At 44.4% G+C, this 19,795-nt stretch overlaps 8 non-coding genes across 8 annotated transcripts; all 8 read left to right on the top strand.

Moving 5' to 3' along the window:
* The first annotated feature begins 10,793 nt into the window (after window positions 1–10,793).
* trnaq-cug (transfer RNA glutamine (anticodon CUG)) lies at window positions 10,794–10,865 on the top strand. Its single transcript has one exon. It is a non-coding gene; the product is annotated as a tRNA-Gln (tRNA).
* Window positions 10,866–11,097: 232 nt separating this feature from the next.
* On the top strand, window positions 11,098–11,180 carry trnal-cag (transfer RNA leucine (anticodon CAG)). Its single transcript has one exon. It is a non-coding gene; the product is annotated as a tRNA-Leu (tRNA).
* A 170-nt stretch (window positions 11,181–11,350) lies between these two features.
* trnaq-cug (transfer RNA glutamine (anticodon CUG)) lies at window positions 11,351–11,422 on the top strand. Its single transcript has one exon. It is a non-coding gene; the product is annotated as a tRNA-Gln (tRNA).
* A 243-nt stretch (window positions 11,423–11,665) lies between these two features.
* On the top strand, window positions 11,666–11,748 carry trnal-cag (transfer RNA leucine (anticodon CAG)). Its single transcript has one exon. It is a non-coding gene; the product is annotated as a tRNA-Leu (tRNA).
* Window positions 11,749–12,229: 481 nt separating this feature from the next.
* trnal-cag (transfer RNA leucine (anticodon CAG)) lies at window positions 12,230–12,312 on the top strand. Its single transcript has one exon. It is a non-coding gene; the product is annotated as a tRNA-Leu (tRNA).
* A 170-nt stretch (window positions 12,313–12,482) lies between these two features.
* trnaq-cug (transfer RNA glutamine (anticodon CUG)) lies at window positions 12,483–12,554 on the top strand. The gene has a single exon. It is a non-coding gene; the product is annotated as a tRNA-Gln (tRNA).
* A 243-nt stretch (window positions 12,555–12,797) lies between these two features.
* On the top strand, window positions 12,798–12,880 carry trnal-cag (transfer RNA leucine (anticodon CAG)). The gene has a single exon. It is a non-coding gene; the product is annotated as a tRNA-Leu (tRNA).
* A 166-nt stretch (window positions 12,881–13,046) lies between these two features.
* trnaq-cug (transfer RNA glutamine (anticodon CUG)) lies at window positions 13,047–13,118 on the top strand. Its single transcript has one exon. It is a non-coding gene; the product is annotated as a tRNA-Gln (tRNA).
* Window positions 13,119–19,795: the final 6,677 nt, after the last annotated feature.

The following is a 19,795-nucleotide window of genomic DNA, read 5'->3' as shown; positions in this document are numbered from 1 at the left end:
TATTATGATGAAAGACGCTGCTTATGCTCCACAGTATGAAATTAAATGTTAAATAACTCACTGACACAGAGGCACACACTGCTGTGGTGCTGAGGACAGGCACCGAAGCCTGAGCATGTGTCTGAGGGTCTGGAGCCTGTAAATACACAGCAAGGAAGATACATTGACAACACAATCGAAACATAAGCTATTAGTTCAAACAGCCGCGCTACATGAAACAATAATATTGAGGCTTCAAATTTTATTTTAGACTTGAATGGCTTTTAATACTGTTAATAGTCTTGGGAAAACCTATACCTAAAATACTTACTAAGATAGCAATGCTGGCCGGAGAAGTTGTGGGGAGGTTGGTGGCTTGGGTCTGTAAAGCATTCAGTCTAAGTGAGTTGTCTTAAAAACACAATGTAAAGTGATGCAATTTGATCTCTTATTTACCTGTGTTACTCTCCTGCTAGCACTAAGATTCGGCTTTGCAGCCGTGACATGGGAGCCACCAAATCTAGGCTTTGTAAACTGAAAGGCAATAGAGCAAAAGGCTGTGTCACGAGAGGGTTATATTGTAAACAATCATTCAGTGAATCTTAATTAATCTCTGAATACCATTGACAAATTCAACAGGGGTCGCTGCTTTGGGACCGCACTGCCTGCTGTACTTTGTTTCTGCCCCACAGTGCCTGGGAGGACAGGAGCCACTGCTACTGCCTGTTGCACCACTGTGCCTGGAAGGGTGGGAGCCACTGCTGCTGCTTGTCGCTCCACTGTGCGTGGAAGGACAGGAGCCACTGCTACTGCCTGTTGCACCACTGTGCCTGGAAGGGTGGGAGCCACTGCTACTGCCTGTCGCTCCACTGTGCCTGGAAGGACAGGAGCCACTGCTACTGCCTGTTGCCCTGTGGGACCCTGGGTAGTACTTGCTGTGGTTGGCTGTTGTGTCATGAGTACATACATTAGTGTTGTGTATATATAAATACATATATATATATATATATATATTACTTATATTGAAAAGGATTACCTTCTGAGTGTGGAATCCACATGTACAATGTCTCACATGACCAAACAAAGACTGATGTGAATGTCCCATCCTTGGACATTTCTCAATCTAAAAATAATAGATGTACATTTTAATTAAGTGCATACAACTTAAGTTACTGCTTTTTATGTATAACATTCATTGTGATAGTATAACACAATGCAAATTAGGGTAATTTATGTACATATACCATTTGATAAAGCTGGTACCACTTCTTCTGCCTGGGAGCTGGCCTGTTTCCCTCCCCTGCAGGCCAGGACCCAGTGTTGGCAAACTTCCTCAGCCGTGACATCCACTCTGAGTCTGCCATTCCCTTATGTGATTTCGAAGATGTTGCCTTTGGTGACAGAAATGCATGAACTTTTAAAGTAGATTTTAAATTGTAGGTACATGAAAAAGCCAGACCATCAGTCTTGTAATATTGTAATAATCCTATGAAAAACTCAGTTGTGGCATAAGGGTATTATGACAGATGAAAACTAAAGCATGTTATAGAAGGTAGCTAAAGACATGTTTATGAGAACATGACATATACATGTATATATATATCCTATTACAATAGCAAACAATGGCAGCAGATAAAAGGTGAAATAATGGTGAAAGTGTTTGTAAGAAAACTAAATACACGGTCATGACAACATTAGGTGACAGGAGGAATTACTCTTATATGTATAGTTATGTTATACCCCAAGATGTTGCCTTTGGTGACAGAAATGCATGAACTTTTAAAGTAGATTTTAAATTGTAGGTACATGAAAAAGCCAGACCATCAGTCTTGTAATATTGTAATAATCCTATGAAAAACTCAGATGTGGCATAAGGGTATTATGACAGATGAAAAGTAAAGCATGTTATAGAAGGTAGCTAAATACATGTTTATGAGAACATGACATATACATATATATATATATCCTATTACAATAGCAAACAATGGCAGCAGATAAAAAGAGAAATAATGGTGAAAGTGTTTGTAAGAAAACTAAATACACGTATATGACGACATTAGGTGACAGGAGGAATTACTCTTATATGTATAGTTATGTCATACCCCTGTATTAAATGTGTAAGTGCTGAGAGTAAACTGTATTCATACTGTAACTCCCCCAACCCCAGCTTAAGCACCCCACCCCCACCCCTCGGTCGACACAAGAAAAAGAAAGCCAGTTTATAACGTGGAAAACGAAAACAAAGTCAATGACAACATGACAACAGGGGAAATTATTTCTATGTTACTACGTTAACCCTAGAGCCAACTTAAATAAATAACATTAACAAATGTCCGTCCATGACAACCGACGAAATCGCCGTCAGATAACAGAGTTTATTTTAATGCATTTAGCTAAATACATGGATATGACAACTTAACAAGACAGGTGGAAGAACTGCTTTACTTAAGGGCAAATCATGCAACTCTATTCAATGTGTAAATTCTTACCATTTTGAAGTGTAACTTGGTAGTTTCGAATGAAAGACTTAGCTTAGCGTCGGACCGTTCTCAAGCTAGCGTAGCGTAAACTCCGGCGGCGCGGGTCCTCCCAGGTCAGCTCGTCCTCTGGGACCGCCCCCAGCTTGCCCCCTCCCGGAGGCATCCCCGCCCACATCAGCTGTCTCAAACATTTCAACATTTAAGCCTTGTGATTGGTCAAATGTTTGAAATGTTCGAGCGAAGGGAACAATTCGCCCCAGCAATTGGCCGCTGAATGTTGAGGACGCGAACCTGATTGGCTGTCAGGTCAGATCTTCCTCAACATTTCAAACATTTCCCCGGACGATCCGACGGCTGCTGGCGTTCAGGTCGCAGTCTCCATTGGAGGCGTGGGTTCAAATCCCACTTCTGACAGATTACTCATTTATTACAGGATGGCCGAGCGGTCTAAGGCGCTGCGTTAAGCTGGGGAACAATAGTCCGTCAAAGAAGGGGAAGAAAGGGGAAGGAAGGGGAAGAAAGGGGGAAGGAAGGGGAAGAAGAGAAAAGAGGAGAAAAGGGAGGAAAAAGGGAAAGAAGGAAAAGGAAAGGAGCGATGTGAAGTTTTATATCAATTTCTATTAGATAAATGTATTTCTAGCTGACTAGACACAAATATAACACTTTTGATGTTTTTGGTCATTGCACGAGTGGGACTCGAACCCTAGACTCCGGGATTGCGAAGGTGCGTGTTCATTCCTCATATGATTACGAATTTCCTCCTATTTTTCTACACATTATATTGTTATGAGACTAGTTCATTGTGTAATAACACCTACCTGCACTACCTCCCACTCCACAGGACTCATCAAACGACAGGAGTGGAGGATCTTTCCATTCCGGTCCCTCATCAGGACATTTCTTCTACTGTACATCAGAGACCACCTCCAATATTAACTTCACAAACCATGTTTCTCTTATTGAATGTGCTTCATCATTATAAGAATCACCATAATTATTCTTATGGAGGTTGTTGTTGTTGTTGATGTGCTGCTAACTGTCATTAAAAACACCCACTCATATATTGCTGTAAACCAGTTTTATGTGTTCATAGAAATAAGAATTATAGAAACATTGAATTTAAACAGACAGATAAAAAACAGGGCATATGGAATTGACTATCGCAGTAGTACCCAGAATTAAATACAAACATTTAAAAAAACTATTTACAATAAAACTATTATTTACAAATATGAACTATTTACATCTTTTTCCTCATTTCCTCCAACCACTGGTCTTTTGTTAAGGCTTCAAACTGAGGGCAATACACCTTTCCATGGTACTGGCTGTGTCCAGTGACAGAAGTGCGGAACTGGCCACACTTTTTGCAAGTGTTGCTGGCCACTGTTCGCCTATATGGCCTTTTAGGGGCGGGGTCAGCTTCCACTGTGCTGGTAGGCGCACTGGTTTGAGGATAGCTGCCTACTGGCACAGGAAAGACAACCTGAACCAGTCCGGATGGTGTTAAGATGTGAGGTGTAATGATGGGTCCTGGTGCTGGGGCTGGTGGGGTTGCATATAACTGTCTCTTCACTGGTCCCTTTGGCCTTATGTTGACAGGGAGCTGACCAGATCCCGTCTGCCTCTGTTTGGCCTGACCTGCTGTACTCTGCGGCAGCCGGTATTGATGTTCGTTCCGGGCAGGCGTGGGTGCAGCAGGGAGCAATCTTGCCTCCTGAAGAGGCTCATCGGATTCTGCCAGGGCTGGAGGCAATGCAGTGCCTTGGAGCAGCACAGAGAGCTCCTGTTTCTTCTGCCGGTGATTATGCCACTGGATGAGCGTGCTCTGATTCACCTCCACCAGCTGAATTTCAGAACCCTGCATCACCCGGCAGTTGCCGACAACAAGCTGCCTTATCTTGCGGTAATCCCTCAAAATTAAGGACCACCGAGAAGTAGCCCTCTTACCCTTTTTTGCCGGGCTTTGGTGTATATTGCAGAGTCTGATGAACATGGTTTCCACCAACCGGCAGCAGTCAGGCCACTGGGCAGGTGTGCTACTCGCACCCAACATGCAGCGGGTGGTACTCTCCACACCAGGGGTTTTTGAGGGCGTCTTTGGAGTTCTGAAGCGTCCACTCAAAAGTCTCTCCTGATGTCGTGCGGCATAAACCACCCGCTGCTTGTCACCTTGATTCAGATTGTCCCACAGTGACACTATCCTACTCGCCTGTTGGTTGCTAAGACAAAGAGACGTCTGATCCCGAAGCGCCACCAAATACTCAGCAAGTCTGTCCACATGCTGGTATCCGGGGAGATTTTGGTCATCAACAGCCTGTAAAAAAGATTCAACAGTTTATAGGGTGTAAAACTTTCACTCACAAAACTTTTTTTGTTTAATGATAAAATATGTTAACATGTGTAATCAAAAATAGTGAAGAAGCATGCACATATCTACATGCATATTCTAAAACGAACACAGCTAGACTTACCATGTCTTCATCTTCAGCATGAATATCATCTTCAGAGGAGGAACTAGAGGCCAGGGTTGATGTGTCAGGTGCCAGGGTGGATGTACCAGGGACCTCAGAGGATGAGCCAGGTGCCAGGGTGGAAATACTAGGAGCCAGGGTGGATGTACCAGGAACCAGGGAGAGAAGAGGAGAAGAAATGGCAGAGGGATCAGGAGTCTGAGATGCTGAAGCCTGAGGAACCCCAAGGTTCAACACAGTGGGATCTTCCATGATGTCAGCAAAACCCTCATCAAGCTCCATGTCGTCCTCCACGTCATGCTGTTCTATCAGGGTTGCAGCTTCCTCTGAATCAGGGTGCATATCCTGCAGTGCCTGACCAGTCTGCCGGAACAGATATTGCATCCCTATGAGCTCTCCTGAAACAACAGAATTAAATTAGATTGTTTACAAAAGTTGATACAGTTAATAAAGGGTTTAAAAATTGAGGTAAATTACCAATGCAATCACAAATGCTTACCAGTGTACCGTGAGGGTGGACAGAACTGTGGTACCACCTTCCTGCCAAACAGCTTCTGATAATTGTTGTTGAGGGCCTGAACCAGGTCACTGGAGTAGCTGCGCAAAGGAGATTGTCCAGTGGACAGAGCAGCAACCCCCCGGTCGTGGTTCCATCTGTGAAGCCCTTCCAGGAGATATATCTGAAAGTTCAGACTGTTGGCACTCGTCCCTAAAAGTACACATTAAATACATATTAAATATCAAACGATGAAATATTCTTGGACTATTCAGCATATAAACTTAAATGTCTGACAGACACAAACCTGGTATGAAGCGGTTGAGGTGTAGATGAAATGACTCGAGAGATGTAGAGCCCCTGGCACATCTGTAAACAGGTAACCGCACACCTCCCTTTGTGAGCTCCCCTGTCTTGGTGTATAGAGCAACACCTGGTGGGTCCTGGATGCATTTGACGTGCTTTCTCTGGACACGCCAGATGTGCTCCATCCTCTCTCGGTCAAACAGGGGAACACCACTGGAGTCATTACCTCTGCTGCCCATCAGCAACCCAAGCAGCTCCTCCAGCAGGCGAATGGTGGTCTCCTCACCACGGGTCCTCCTACGACAGTGGAGAGACATCTCCTCCCTGGAGAGTTGTTTGTCTATGTCGCCATCAGTGAGGGAGGGCAGACCCTGGGACCGAAGCTGCTGCCTTTTTGCTTCTCGCAACAAAGCTAAATCAGCTGCATCCCACTCAAATATGCTCGCTGAAAGGCGAGACATAAATCCTGGGTACAGCTGATGAGCATCTGTTGTGCATCCCAGAGCAAGTCTGCGCATAAAGTGCCAGATATCAAGCCTTACAATAATGTCCGGCCACCCGCTGAATCTGGCCTTCAGCTTGGTCTCTCCTCCCTCGGTGCAGCAGCCACAGTCCACATATAAGGCAACAGGGGGATCCACACCAGCCAGCTGGTACCTCTTCATCAATCCCGCTGCCATCAAGTCCAGGCCAGCTCCCTCCTGAGCGGTCATGACACTGATGAGAACCTGACCGTACTCATTACCCACAGAGGTTAGCCAGTGGGCTGTCCCTTTGGCTGTTCCAGCGAGCTTCTTGGTGATCTGAAGCACAAAAAATGTAGAGGACCTCTGTGAACATGATTCAGAAATACAGGCAGTCGTTAATAATATATCTATAAGGCTATACAACCACCTCTGCTCCTAGTAAAACTACATGCAACCTCACTATGGACTGTCACTTTAACACTTCTCAACGGTGCAAAATTCACTGTACTATGTTTCTATATCCTTCTTTATATCCCTCACCCTAGTACTACATGCTACTTATTTTTATGTCTTTCTGCTGCTGTAACATTCTAAATTTCCCCATTGAGGGACTAATCAATTACTTATTAATCTTAATATAATCAGCAGATTTGAAAGACAAAGATTCTTTTACCTTTCTGGTGGAATCCATCTTGAGGACTGTGCCATATGTTGAGGTAATCCTGGCCATGATGTCATCCACCCTCGTCAAAATGTCCTGGCAGTAAACGGACAGGAGCCACTTACAGCTCGGCACAACAGCAGGCTCTGGAGCCTCGGGAAACGACAGGGGCAGCAGTGCGGGTCGCTCGCTGAAGTCCACACACTCGTCGGTGTACATCAATGCGCGACTCATCCACTCCTCTGTGTGGTTCTCCTTCAGCTTCTTTAAAAGCTGCGTTGGGCTGTTACCAAGGCCTCTCTCCCGCAGTTTTCGGATCACCCGGATGTCACATGCAAACCTTGATCATAGACAGATATATCAGTAATTGTATTTTATATACTGCATTTCTACTTGAAAAGGCAAGAGAGTAAATTAACGGTAATCACTTTTGTGTGAGGATGACCCGGAATTGTGTCTGCTGTGCCTTGGACAGTTGTTTGAGGACAGTCTGACTCCAGGACACGTGGCTGGATCTACATTTGGTGCAGGTTAGTGTCTCTGTCACCATGTTGTACATCCTGTCCTCGTCCAGGACTCGGCGTGCCCTCTTGTGCAGACCCGCTCCTGTTAGCTGGTGCCCTCCACAGGCAAGGTTTGGACAGACCACCTTCACCTTCCACAGCTTGTAAGGCATCCAGACCAGAAGTGGATGGGCAAAAAAGCGGTCTGGACCCGGAGCCTGATGGTAAAGGCCACTAGGCTGTGGTGGAAAGTGCCAGAGCTTCAGATTCTCTTTAAGCACTAATTTTCCTCTTGGCCCCATCTTGAACAGAGACTTCACAATCCATTTATGGTCCACAGGAGGCAAGCCTTCTGACCACAAACGGGGCAGCTGTGTTTCAGTCTCTGTCCTGGAGTCAGCGGTCTGTGCAATAACAAAAAAATGGATCAACATATTTTATTATGATGAAAGACGCTGCTTATGCTCCACAGTATGAAATTAAATGTTAAATAACTCACTGACACAGAGGCACACACTGCTGTGGTGCTGAGGACAGGCACCGAAGCCTGAGCATGTGTCTGAGGGTCTGGAGCCTGTAAATACACAGCAAGGAAGATACATTGACAACACAATCGAAACATAAGCTATTAGTTCAAACAGCCGCGCTACATGAAACAATAATATTGAGGCTTCAAATTTTATTTTAGACTTGAATGGCTTTTAATACTGTTAATAGTCTTGGGAAAACCTATACCTAAAATACTTACTAAGATAGCAATGCTGGCCGGAGAAGTTGTGGGGAGGTTGGTGGCTTGGGTCTGTAAAGCATTCAGTCTAAGTGAGTTGTCTTAAAAACACAATGTAAAGTGATGCAATTTGATCTCTTATTTACCTGTGTTACTCTCCTGCTAGCACTAAGATTCGGCTTTGCAGCCGTGACATGGGAGCCACCAAATCTAGGCTTTGTAAACTGAAAGGCAATAGAGCAAAAGGCTGTGTCACGAGAGGGTTATATTGTAAACAATCATTCAGTGAATCTTAATTAATCTCTGAATACCATTGACAAATTCAACAGGGGTCGCTGCTTTGGGACCGCACTGCCTGCTGTACTTTGTTTCTGCCCCACAGTGCCTGGGAGGACAGGAGCCACTGCTACTGCCTGTTGCACCACTGTGCCTGGAAGGGTGGGAGCCACTGCTGCTGCTTGTCGCTCCACTGTGCGTGGAAGGACAGGAGCCACTGCTACTGCCTGTTGCACCACTGTGCCTGGAAGGGTGGGAGCCACTGCTACTGCCTGTTGCCCTGTGGGACCCTGGGTAGTACTTGCTGTGGTTGGCTGTTGTGTCATGAGTACATACATTAGTGTTGTGTATATATAAATACATATATATATATATATATATATTACTTATATTGAAAAGGATTACCTTCTGAGTGTGGAATCCACATGTACAATGTCTCACATGACCAAACAAAGACTGATGTGAATGTCCCATCCTTGGACATTTCTCAATCTAAAAATAATAGATGTACATTTTAATTAAGTGCATACAACTTAAGTTACTGCTTTTTATGTATAACATTCATTGTGATAGTATAAAACAATGCAAATTAGGGTAATTTATGTACATATACCATTTGATAAAGCTGGTACCACTTCTTCTGCCTGGGAGCTGGCCTGTTTCCCTCCCCTGCAGGCCAGGACCCAGTGTTGGCAAACTTCCTCAGCCGTGACATCCACTCTGAGTCTGCCATTCCCTTATGTGATTTCGAAGATGTTGCCTTTGGTGACAGAAATGCATGAACTTTTAAAGTAGATTTTAAATTGTAGGTACATGAAAAAGCCAGACCATCAATCTTGTAATATTGTAATAATCCTATGAAAAACTCAGTTGTGGCATAAGGGTATTATGACAGATGAAAACTAAAGCATGTTATAGAAGGTAGCTAAAGACATGTTTATGAGAACATGACATATACATGTATATATATATCCTATTACAATAGCAAACAATGGCAGCAGATAAAAGGTGAAATAATGGTGAAAGTGTTTGTAAGAAAACTAAATACACGGTCATGACAACATTAGGTGACAGGAGGAATTACTCTTATATGTATAGTTATGTTATACCCCAAGATGTTGCCTTTGGTGACAGAAATGCATGAACTTTTAAAATACATTTTAAATTGTAAGTACATGAAAAAGCCAGACCATCAGTCTTGTAATATTGTAATAATCCTATGAAAAACTCAGATGTGGCATAAGGGTATTATGACAGATGAAAAGTAAAGCATGTTATAGAAGGTAGCTAAATACATGTTTATGAGAACATGACATATACATATATATATATATCCTATTACAATAGCAAACAATGGCAGCAGATAAAAAGAGAAATAATGGTGAAAGTGTTTGTAAGAAAACTAAATACACGTATATGACGACATTAGGTGACAGGAGGAATTACTCTTATATGTATAGTTATGTCATACCCCTGTATTAAATGTGTAAGTGCTGAGAGTAAACTGTATTCATACTGTAACTCCCCCAACCCCAGTTTAAGCACCCCACCCCCACCCCTCGGTCGACACAAGAAAAAGAAAGCCAGTTTATAACGTGGAAAACGAAAACAAAGTCAATGACAACATGACAACAGGGGAAATTATTTCTATGTTACTACGTTAACCCTAGAGCCAACTTAAATAAATAACATTAACAAATGTCCGTCCATGACAACCGACGAAATCGCCGTCAGATAACAGAGTTTATTTTAATGCATTTAGCTAAATACATGGATATGACAACTTAACAAGACAGGTGGAAGAACTGCTTTACTTAAGGGCAAATCATGCAACTCTATTCAATGTGTAAATTCTTACCATTTTGAAGAACTTGGTAGTTTCGAATGAAAGACTTAGCTTTAGCGTCGGACCGTTCTCAAGCTAGCGTAGCGTAAACTCCGGCGGCGCGGGTCCTCCCAGGTCAGCTCGTCCTCTGGGACCGCCCCCAGCTTGCCCCCTCCCGGAGGCATCCCCGCCCACATCAGCTGTCTCAAACATTTCAACATTTAAGCCTTGTGATTGGTCAAATGTTTGAAATGTTCGAGCGAAGGGAACAATTCGCCCCAGCGATTGGCCGCTGAATGTTGAGGACGCGAACCTGATTGGCTGTCAGGTCAGATCTTCCTCAACATTTCAAACATTTCCCCGGACGATCCGACGGCTGCTGGCGTTCAGGTCGCAGTCTCCATTGGAGGCGTGGGTTCAAATCCCACTTCTGACAGATTACTCATTTATTTGGTCATCATGAAGAAAATATGGTCACTGGAGAGATTAACTGCATCGGCTGTTTTCCTTTGCAGACACATTTTGAATTCAAAGCATCTCTCAAAGCCTCTAACTGGTTGATGTGACGGGCTGGCGGGCCTAAGATTACCGCAACTGAACAGGGTTCCATGGTGTAATGGCTAGCACTCTGGACTCTGAATCCAGTGATCCGAGTTCAAATCTCGGTGGGACCTGCAATTAAAGATGTACCACATTTATAGCACTCTTACCTTTCTACATAGTCAAGGTCAGCACCTGAACAACACTGATTGACTCCTCGTAGCCTTGCTAAAAATTGTTGATACCTCTGTATCTCAATAGGCAAGATATTTGCACACAAGGCATTTTGACCGCTTCAACTTTTTAAAACTCATGTCTTTGCTAGCTTTTGATCGAATTTATTGGGCTTGTTTTTATGTTTTATTAGTCAGGATGGCCGAGCGGTCTAAGGCGCTGCGTTCAGGTCGCAGTCTCCATTGGAGGCGTGGGTTCAAATCCCACTTCTGACAGCTTACCTATGCAGTTATTTGGTCATCATGAAGAAAATATGGTCACTGGAGAGATTAACTGCATCGGCTGTTTTCCTTTGCAAACACATTTTGAATTCAAAGCATCTCTCAAATCCTCTAACTGGTTGATGTGACGGGCTGGCGGGCCTAAGATTACCACAACTGAACTGGGTTCCATGGTGTAATGGCTAGCACTCTGGACTCTGAATCCAGTGATCCGAGTTCAAATCTCGGTGGGACCTGCAATTAAAGATGTACCACATTTATAGCACTCTTACCTTTCTACATAGTCAAGGTCAGCACCTGAACAACACTGATTGACTCCTCGTAGCCTTGCTAAAAATTGCTGATACCTCTGTATCTCTTTCAGCATCTCATAGGCAAGATATTTGCACACAAGGCATTTTGACCGCTTCAACTTTTTAAAACTCTTGTCTTTGCTAGCTTTTGATTGAATTTACTGGGCTTGTTTTTATGTTTTAGTAGTCAGGATGGCCGAGCGGTCTAAGGCGCTGCGTTCAGGTCGCAGTCTCCATTGGAGGCATGGGTTCAAATCCCACTTCTGACAGATTACTCATTTATTTGGTCATCATGAAGAAAATATGGTCACTGGAGAGATTAACTGCATCGGCTGTTTTCCTTTGCAAACACATTTTGAATTCAAAGCATCTCTCAAATCCTCTAACTGGTTGATGTGACGGGCTGGCGGGCCTAAGATTACCACAACTGAACTGGGTTCCATGGTGTAATGGCTAGCACTCTGGACTCTGAATCCAGTGATCCGGGTACAAATCTCGGTGGGACCTGCAATTAAAGATGTACCACATTTATAGCACTCTTACCTTTCTACATAGTCAAGGTCAGCACCTGAACAACACTGATTGACTCCTCGTAGCCTTGCTAAAAATTGTTGATACCTCTGTATCTCTTTCAGCATCTCATAGGCAAGATATTTGCACACAAGGCATTTTGACCGCTTCAACTTTTTAAACCTCTTGTCTTTGCTAGCTTTTGATTGAATTTATTGGGCTTGTTTTTATGTTTTATTAGTCAGGATGGCCGAGCGGTCTAAGGCGCTGCGTTCAGGTCGCAGTCTCCATTGGAGGCGTGGGTTCAAATCCCACTTCTGACAGCTTACCTATGCAGTTATTTGGTCATCATGAAGAAAATATGGTCACTGGAGAGATTAACTGCATCGGCTGTTTTCCTTTGCAAACACATTTTGAATTCAAAGCATCTCTCAAATCCTCTAACTGGTTGATGTGACGGGCTGGCGGGCCTAAGATTACCACAACTGAACTGGGTTCCATGGTGTAATGGCTAGCACTCTGGACTCTGAATCCAGTGATCCGAGTTCAAATCTCGGTGGGACCTGCAATTAAAGATGTACCACATTTATAGCACTCTTACCTTTCTACATAGTCAAGGTCAGCACCTGAACAACACTGATTGACTCCTCGTAGCCTTGCTAAAAATTGTTGATACCTCTGTATCTCTTTCAGCATCTCATAGGCAAGATATTTGCACACAAGGCATTTTGACCGCTTCAACTTTTTAAAACTCTTGTCTTTGCTAGCTTTTGATTGAATTTACTGGGCTTGTTTTTATGTTTTAGTAGTCAGGATGGCCGAGCGGTCTAAGGCGCTGCGTTCAGGTCGCAGTCTCCATTGGAGGCGTGGGTTCAAATCCCACTTCTGACAGATTACTCATTTATTTGGTCATCATGAAGAAAATATGGTCACTGGAGAGATTAACTGCATCGGCTGTTTTCCTTTGCAGACACATTTTGAATTCAAAGCATCTCTCAAAGCCTCTAACTGGTTGATGTGACGGGCTGGCGGGCCTAAGATTACCGCAACTGAACAGGGTTCCATGGTGTAATGGCTAGCACTCTGGACTCTGAATCCAGTGATCCGAGTTCAAATCTCGGTGGGACCTGCAATTAAAGATGTACCACATTTATAGCACTCTTACCTTTCTACATAGTCAAGGTCAGCACCTGAACAACACTGATTGACTCCTCGTAGCCTTGCTAAAAATTGTTGATACCTCTGTATCTCTTTCAGCATCTCATAGGCAAGATATTTGCACACAAGGCATTTTGACCGCTTCAACTTTTTAAAACTCTTGTCTTTGCTAGCTTTTGATTGAATTTACTGGGCTTGTTTTTATGTTTTAGTAGTCAGGATGGCCGAGCGGTCTAAGGCGCTGCGTTCAAGCTGGGGAACAATAGTCCGTCAAAGAAGGGGAAGAAAGGGGAAGGAAGGGGAAGAAAGGGGGAAGGAAGGGGAAGAAGAGAAAAGAGGAGAAAAGGGAGGAAAAAGGGAAAGAAGGAAAAGGAAAGGAGCGATGTGAAGTTTTATATCAATTTCTATTAGATAAATGTATTTCTAGCTGACTAGACACAAATATAACACTTTTGATGTTTTTGGTCATTGCACGAGTGGGACTCGAACCCTAGACTCCGGGATTGCGAAGGTGCGTGTTCATTCCTCATATGATTACGAATTTCCTCCTATTTTTCTACACATTATATTGTTATGAGACTAGTTCATTGTGTAATAACACCTACCTGCACTACCTCCCACTCCACAGGACTCATCAAACGACAGGAGTGGAGGATCTTTCCATTCCGGTCCCTCATCAGGACATTTCTTCTACTGTACATCAGAGACCACCTCCAATATTAACTTCACAAACCATGTTTCTCTTATTGAATGTGCTTCATCATTATAAGAATCACCATAATTATTCTTATGGAGGTTGTTGTTGTTGTTGATGTGCTGCTAACTGTCATTAAAAACACCCACTCATATATTGCTGTAAACCAGTTTTATGTGTTCATAGAAATAAGAATTATAGAAACATTGAATTTAAACAGACAGATAAAAAACAGGGCATATGGAATTGACTATCGCAGTAGTACCCAGAATTAAATACAAACATTTAAAAAAACTATTTACAATAAAACTATTATTTACAAATATGAACTATTTACATCTTTTTCCTCATTTCCTCCAACCACTGGTCTTTTGTTAAGGCTTCAAACTGAGGGCAATACACCTTTCCATGGTACTGGCTGTGTCCAGTGACAGAAGTGCGGAACTGGCCACACTTTTTGCAAGTGTTGCTGGCCACTGTTCGCCTATATGGCCTTTTAGGGGCGGGGTCAGCTTCCACTGTGCTGGTAGGCGCACTGGTTTGAGGATAGCTGCCTACTGGCACAGGAAAGACAACCTGAACCAGTCCGGATGGTGTTAAGATGTGAGGTGTAATGATGGGTCCTGGTGCTGGGGCTGGTGGGGTTGCATATAACTGTCTCTTCACTGGTCCCTTTGGCCTTATGTTGACAGGGAGCTGACCAGATCCCGTCTGCCTCTGTTTGGCCTGACCTGCTGTACTCTGCGGCAGCCGGTATTGATGTTCGTTCCGGGCAGGCGTGGGTGCAGCAGGGAGCAATCTTGCCTCCTGAAGAGGCTCATCGGATTCTGCCAGGGCTGGAGGCAATGCAGTGCCTTGGAGCAGCACAGAGAGCTCCTGTTTCTTCTGCCGGTGATTATGCCACTGGATGAGCGTGCTCTGATTCACCTCCACCAGCTGAATTTCAGAACCCTGCATCACCCGGCAGTTGCCGACAACAAGCTGCCTTATCTTGCGGTAATCCCTCAAAATTAAGGACCACCGAGAAGTAGCCCTCTTACCCTTTTTTGCCGGGCTTTGGTGTATATTGCAGAGTCTGATGAACATGGTTTCCACCAACCGGCAGCAGTCAGGCCACTGGGCAGGTGTGCTACTCGCACCCAACATGCAGCGGGTGGTACTCTCCACACCAGGGGTTTTTGAGGGCGTCTTTGGAGTTCTGAAGCGTCCACTCAAAAGTCTCTCCTGATGTCGTGCGGCATAAACCACCCGCTGCTTGTCACCTTGATTCAGATTGTCCCACAGTGACACTATCCTACTCGCCTGTTGGTTGCTAAGACAAAGAGACGTCTGATCCCGAAGCGCCACCAAATACTCAGCAAGTCTGTCCACATGCTGGTATCCGGGGAGATTTTGGTCATCAACAGCCTGTAAAAAAGATTCAACAGTTTATAGGGTGTAAAACTTTCACTCACAAAACTTTTTTTGTTTAATGATAAAATATGTTAACATGTGTAATCAAAAATAGTGAAGAAGCATGCACATATCTACATGCATATTCTAAAACGAACACAGCTAGACTTACCATGTCTTCATCTTCAGCATGAATATCATCTTCAGAGGAGGAACTAGAGGCCAGGGTTGATGTGTCAGGTGCCAGGGTGGATGTACCAGGGACCTCAGAGGATGAGCCAGGTGCCAGGGTGGAAATACTAGGAGCCAGGGTGGATGTACCAGGAACCAGGGAGAGAAGAGGAGAAGAAATGGCAGAGGGATCAGGAGTCTGAGATGCTGAAGCCTGAGGAACCCCAAGGTTCAACACAGTGGGATCTTCCATGATGTCAGCAAAACCCTCATCAAGCTCCATGTCGTCCTCCACGTCATGCTGTTCTATCAGGGTTGCAGCTTCCTCTGAATCAGGGTGCATATCCTGCAGTGCCTGACCAGTCTGCCGGAACAGATATTGCATCCCTATGAGCTCTCCTGAAACAACAGAATTAAATTAGATTGTTTACAAAAGTTGATACAGTTAATAAAGGGTTTAAAAATTGAGGTAAATTACCAATGCAATCACAAATGCTTACCAGTGTACCGTGAGGGTGGACAGAACTGTGGTACCACCTTCCTGCCAAACAGCTTCTGATAATTGTTGTTGAGGGCCTGAACCAGGTCACTGGAGTAGCTGCGCAAAGGAGATTGTCCAGTGGACAGAGCAGCAACCCCCCGGTCGTGGTTCCATCTGTGAAGCCCTTCCAGGAGATATATCTGAAAGTTCAGACTGTTGGCACTCGTCCCTAAAAGTACACATTAAATACATATTAAATATCAAACGATGAAATATTCTTGGACTATTCAGCATATAAACTTAAATGTCTGACAGACACAAACCTGGTATGAAGCGGTTGAGGTGTAGATGAAATGACTCGAGAGATGTAGAGCCCCTGGCACATCTGTAAACAGGTAACCGCACACCTCCCTTTGTGAGCTCCCCTGTCTTGGTGTATAGAGCAACACCTGGTGGGTCCTGGATGCATTTGACGTGCTTTCTCTGGACACGCCAGATGTGCTCCATCCTCTCTCGGTCAAACAGGGGAACACCACTGGAGTCATTACCTCTGCTGCCCATCAGCAACCCAAGCAGCTCCTCCAGCAGGCGAATGGTGGTCTCCTCACCACGGGTCCTCCTACGACAGTGGAGAGACATCTCCTCCCTGGAGAGTTGTTTGTCTATGTCGCCATCAGTGAGGGAGGGCAGACCCTGGGACTGAAGCTGCTGCCTTTTTGCTTCTCGCAACAAAGCTAAATCAGCTGCATCCCACTCAAATATGCTCGCTGAAAGGCGAGACATAAATCCTGGGTACAGCTGATGAGCATCTGTTGTGCATCCCAGAGCAAGTCTGCGCATAAAGTGCCAGATATCAAGCCTTACAATAATGTCCGGCCACCCGCTGAATCTGGCCTTCAGCTTGGTCTCTCCTCCCTCGGTGCAGCAGCCACAGTCCACATATAAGGCAACAGGGGGATCCACACCAGCCAGCTGGTACCTCTTCATCAATCCCGCTGCCATCAAGTCCAGGCCAGCTCCCTCCTGAGCGGTCATGACACTGATGAGAACCTGACCGTACTCATTACCCACAGAGGTTAGCCAGTGGGCTGTCCCTTTGGCTGTTCCAGCGAGCTTCTTGGTGATCTGAAGCACAAAAAATGTAGAGGACCTCTGTGAACATGATTCAGAAATACAGGCAGTCGTTAATAATATATCTATAAGGCTATACAACCACCTCTGCTCCTAGTAAAACTACATGCAACCTCACTATGGACTGTCACTTTAACACTTCTCAACGGTGCAAAATTCACTGTACTATGTTTCTATATCCTTCTTTATATCCCTCACCCTAGTACTACATGCTACTTATTTTTATGTCTTTCTGCTGCTGTAACATTCTAAATTTCCCCATTGAGGGACTAATCAATTACTTATTAATCTTAATATAATCAGCAGATTTGAAAGACAAAGATTCTTTTACCTTTCTGGTGGAATCCATCTTGAGGACTGTGCCATATGTTGAGGTAATCCTGGCCATGATGTCATCCACCCTCGTCAAAATGTCCTGGCAGTAAACGGACAGGAGCCACTTACAGCTCGGCACAACAGCAGGCTCTGGAGCCTCGGGAAACGACAGGGGCAGCAGTGCGGGTCGCTCGCTGAAGTCCACACACTCGTCGGTGTACATCAATGCGCGACTCATCCACTCCTCTGTGTGGTTCTCCTTCAGCTTCTTTAAAAGCTGCGTTGGGCTGTTACCAAGGCCTCTCTCCCGCAGTTTTCGGATCACCCGGATGTCACATGCAAACCTTGATCATAGACAGATATATCAGTAATTGTATTTTATATACTGCATTTCTACTTGAAAAGGCAAGAGAGTAAATTAACGGTAATCACTTTTGTGTGAGGATGACCCGGAATTGTGTCTGCTGTGCCTTGGACAGTTGTTTGAGGACAGTCTGACTCCAGGACACGTGGCTGGATCTACATTTGGTGCAGGTTAGTGTCTCTGTCACCATGTTGTACATCCTGTCCTCGTCCAGGACTCGGCGTGCCCTCTTGTGCAGACCCGCTCCTGTTAGCTGGTGCCCTCCACAGGCAAGGTTTGGACAGACCACCTTCACCTTCCACAGCTTGTAAGGCATCCAGACCAGAAGTGGATGGGCAAAAAAGCGGTCTGGACCCGGAGCCTGATGGTAAAGGCCACTAGGCTGTGGTGGAAAGTGCCAGAGCTTCAGATTCTCTTTAAGCACTAATTTTCCTCTTGGCCCCATCTTGAACAGAGACTTCACAATCCATTTATGGTCCACAGGAGGCAAGCCTTCTGACCACAAACGGGGCAGCTGTGTTTCAGTCTCTGTCCTGGAGTCAGCGGTCTGTGCAATAACAAAAAAATGGATCAACATATTTTATTATGATGAAAGACGCTGCTTATGCTCCACAGTATGAAATTAAATGTTAAATAACTCACTGACACAGAGGCACACACTGCTGTGGTGCTGAGGACAGGCACCGAAGCCTGAGCATGTGTCTGAGGGTCTGGAGCCTGTAAATACACAGCAAGGAAGATACATTGACAACACAATCGAAACATAAGCTATTAGTTCAAACAGCCGCGCTACATGAAACAATAATATTGAGGCTTCAAATTTTATTTTAGACTTGAATGGCTTTTAATACTGTTAATAGTCTTGGGAAAACCTATACCTAAAATACTTACTAAGATAGCAATGCTGGCCGGAGAAGTTGTGGGGAGGTTGGTGGCTTGGGTCTGTAAAGCATTCAGTCTAAGTGAGTTGTCTTAAAAACACAATGTAAAGTGATGCAATTTGATCTCTTATTTACCTGTGTTACTCTCCTGCTAGCACTAAGATTCGGCTTTGCAGCCGTGACATGGGAGCCACCAAATCTAGGCTTTGTAAACTGAAAGGCAATAGAGCAAAAGGCTGTGTCACGAGAGGGTTATATTGTAAACAATCATTCAGTGAATCTTAATTAATCTCTGAATACCATTGACAAATTCAACAGGGGTCGCTGCTTTGGGACCGCACTGCCTGCTGTACTTTGTTTCTGCCCCACAGTGCCTGGGAGGACAGGAGCCACTGCTACTGCCTGTTGCACCACTGTGCCTGGAAGGGTGGGAGCCACTGCTGCTGCTTGTCGCTCCACTGTGCGTGGAAGGACAGGAGCCACTGCTACTGCCTGTTGCACCACTGTGCCTGGAAGGGTGGGAGCCACTGCTACTGCCTGTTGCCCTGTGGGACCCTGGGTAGTACTTGCTGTGGTTGGCTGTTGTGTCATGAGTACATACATTAGTGTTGTGTATATATAAATACATATATATATATATATATATATTACTTATATTGAAAAGGATTACCTTCTGAGTGTGGAATCCACATGTACAATGTCTCACATGACCAAACAAAGACTGATGTGAATGTCCCATCCTTGGACATTTCTCAATCTAAAAATAATAGATGTACATTTTAATTAAGTGCATACAACTTAAGTTACTGCTTTTTATGTATAACATTCATTGTGATAGTATAAAACAATGCAAATTAGGGTAATTTATGTACATATACCATTTGATAAAGCTGGTACCACTTCTTCTGCCTGGGAGCTGGCCTGTTTCCCTCCCCTGCAGGCCAGGACCCAGTGTTGGCAAACTTCCTCAGCCGTGACATCCACTCTGAGTCTGCCATTCCCTTATGTGATTTCGAAGATGTTGCCTTTGGTGACAGAAATGCATGAACTTTTAAAGTAGATTTTAAATTGTAGGTACATGAAAAAGCCAGACCATCAATCTTGTAATATTGTAATAATCCTATGAAAAACTCAGTTGTGGCATAAGGGTATTATGACAGATGAAAACTAAAGCATGTTATAGAAGGTAGCTAAAGACATGTTTATGAGAACATGACAT

The sequence above is a fragment of the Platichthys flesus genome, chromosome 4 (assembly GCF_949316205.1).
Source record: "Platichthys flesus chromosome 4, fPlaFle2.1, whole genome shotgun sequence".
Lineage (NCBI taxonomy): Eukaryota > Metazoa > Chordata > Actinopteri > Pleuronectiformes > Pleuronectidae > Platichthys > Platichthys flesus.
This window is presented reverse-complemented; position numbering and strand designations above follow the sequence as displayed.